A 2,983-nucleotide genomic window follows, 5' to 3' on the forward strand; every position below is an offset into this window, starting at 1 on the left:
CGAATTCGACCGGCCTTTTCGAAAGACTTTGAAGAAGATTCATGTCCAATTTTTCTTTTCTTTTTTTTTAAACAAAATCAAACTTCAGCAATCTTCTTTTTACCAGAATTAGCTTTCACGCCAAAACAAAAATTTCAGATATTCATATCACGGAGCAGATTTATATTCGATAGTGTATTCAAAATAATGGAACACACGATCAATGGCTCTGATACCAATGTAAGATTAAACTGAGGGGCGAGAACAACGAATTGTGTACCTTTTAATGTAACGGAGATTGTTGAACTCACCGCCAAAATAATTACCTCAAGTCGAACTCTGATTCACTAGGAAACGAAGTTTAATGCCACAAACTAAATATCTCTCTTATGTGTGTGTTTTGTTTTCAGAGAACAAGAGAAGAACACTTCTCTGTTGATTGGAGAGAAAAGGGACGTTTGTTTCTCTTCTTGCAAAAAAAGAGAAGAGAGCCCATCTATGATAAAATCTATTTTCACCATTAAATAAAATAACTGTGTTATTTTGTAACTTCTCCTTAAGGAAGTTACCTCTTAACTTCTCTAAACCTTATGTCTTTATTCTTTCTAAATGGGTTGGGTTGGTCCATATGAGCGACCTGCCCGATATCCAACAACACCTTATTAAAAATCCAACATTAACATATATTTTCTTGGTTTTATGTTCCGAGTTGAAAGCGTGAATTCAGATTTAGTTCGATCTTAAAACACTGAATTATATTGAACTGCAAAAATTATTAAATTCGTCACTATAAGAAATTAACTGTATCACTGTATGGTCGTGCCCGAAGGCGACTCCACAACCTTAGAGTCTTTGTTAGAGGTAGATCCAATAGTAAACTTGATAGATTCGATTTTTATGATTCAATTTATTGTAGTTTTAAATGAGTCCAGATATATATTTATTTCAATTTTAATAATATATAAATTTATGTTGTCTTTGCTTGGAGATGTCTTGGGTAGAAGGGTCAGCCACCAGCTTCCAATGGGTCCATTCTTAAGTTCTCCCCGGCGTGGATATGTATTAGATGCACGGCCGCAATATCGAAGCTAGGAATTTTTTCAAAGATATTTAAATTTGAAAGAAATTTAAAAAAATTCCAAAAAAAAGGTGCTCACTATAGGTTTTATACCTTTAGAACCTAATATTTATCTATATACACAGTATAATTATTTAACGAACGGTGGTCAATTGACTTCCTTTAAAACATGTAGCTTTGCCCCTGCACGGCGGAAGATGAAAATGGGGCTGTGTGATATTCCTGGAGGAGTGGGAAATTGGTGGCGGCGGCGAAAGAATTTTTTTCTAATATGTAATTTTTATTTATTCAAGTTTTTACCTCTATAAATAAAAGTCGATCTACTTACACGAACCCAATAACATAGATTTTAAACAGAAAGAAAAGATGTTAAAGTATTAAGAATACAGATACATAGAATGAAAATTTAGAGAGTAAAAGTAAACGCTGTATTTACAAAATCACCGATCAATTGCCCTTTAAAATCAAAATTTGAAATAAGATATGTCCTCATTTGGATCATGAATAAAATACTTAAGTTGAAAAAAGTGGAATTAAATATTACCTAATTTTCTAGGGACCAGATAAAAAAACTTAAACATAACTTAAAGGAGGAGTAATTGGGGTGATAATCAATTTAACTATTTAAGAAGTATATTGGCGTAATTAAATCAAACCAGATCTTAATCAAAGATAACCTTTAGCATTTCCTGGATAATTGGCTTCTGGTTCCTAGCTGAAAGAATTAAATCAAAAATATAGATCTAATATTTATTATAACAATAATACACCATTCAACAACGGGTCCATAGCTCAGTGGTAGAGCATTTGACTGCAGATCAAGAGGTCACCGGTTCGAACCCGGTTGGGCCCTTATTGCTGGATTTTTTACATTACTTTTTATTTTCTTAAATCGGCCGATGTGTTTACCTTTTTCTTTCTTTTAGTTTCTTGAGAAATTCTGGTTGTATTTTACTGGGACAACGAATTTAGCCCATTTGATACTTCCTCTTTTCTGGAGAAAAAAAAATTGTTCATGACAAAAATAATGAGTTACAAGTACCTTATTTGAATTAGCGAAGATATAAATGCTTTTATTTTCTTTTTCTTTCAGCTGTTAGTCAAGGACGAAAACTTCGTTTATAACTTATTAGAGGTAATTGAAACAAAAGATGACTTGATTGATATAAGCAGGGTCGGCTCCAAAGTTACGAGGGGTAAGGCTTCTGCCTTAGCCCCCAAATTTAGGGGCTCCATTTTAAAAAAATAATAAGTTCATAAATATTTCAAAAATAATATTTAGTACTTTTAATATAAAAATAGAGTTTTTAATATAAAAGGAAAGAAAACTTTTTAGATATATAAATAAAGTAATAATTTGACTTACTTAAAATGGATAGATGAATAGCTTTCCCAACATTTAAGTTTTCCACTTTTTACTCCTTCATTAAAAATTTTGCTCTCTTCCTTAATTTGTCCAAGTCAATCTTTTTTTTCTTTCTAATCTCTTCATATTTCAGAAAATCCTACTATGATAACCCAAAAATATCATCTATAAATTTAATAATTAATTATGTGTTCTAAAACCTCAAAAAGCACTATTTATCATTTCTCGACTTGCGTGCGTAATCCGTAAAATTTTCTAAAAAGTTTTTATGTGAAAAATGGATTAAAATGTGAATTAGAGCTTTAAAACTCAATTGAGTTGACTTTGGTAAACATTTTGAGCAAACGGACTCGGATCAGTATTTTGACAGTTTCGGTAGGTGTGTATCGTGATTTGGGACTTGGACGTATGCCCGAAATCAAATTCTGAGGTCCCTAACCCGAGATATGGAATTTTGATGAAAAATTAAAAGTTTAAGTTCAAATAGTGATCGGATGTCGAATTATGTGCAAAAGACCCCGGAATAGAATTTTGATGATTCCAACACCTCCGTATGGTGA

General features: G+C 32.0%; 1 non-coding gene across 1 annotated transcript; it reads left to right on the forward strand.

Moving 5' to 3' along the window:
* Window positions 1–1,838: 1,838 nt before the first annotated feature.
* TRNAC-GCA (transfer RNA cysteine (anticodon GCA)) lies at window positions 1,839–1,910 on the forward strand. Its single transcript has one exon. It is a non-coding gene; the product is annotated as a tRNA-Cys (tRNA).
* The last annotated feature ends 1,073 nt before the right edge of the window (window positions 1,911–2,983 follow it).

This window comes from Nicotiana tabacum, chromosome 24 (assembly GCF_000715075.1).
Source record: "Nicotiana tabacum cultivar K326 chromosome 24, ASM71507v2, whole genome shotgun sequence".
Taxonomy (NCBI): domain Eukaryota; kingdom Viridiplantae; phylum Streptophyta; class Magnoliopsida; order Solanales; family Solanaceae; genus Nicotiana; species Nicotiana tabacum.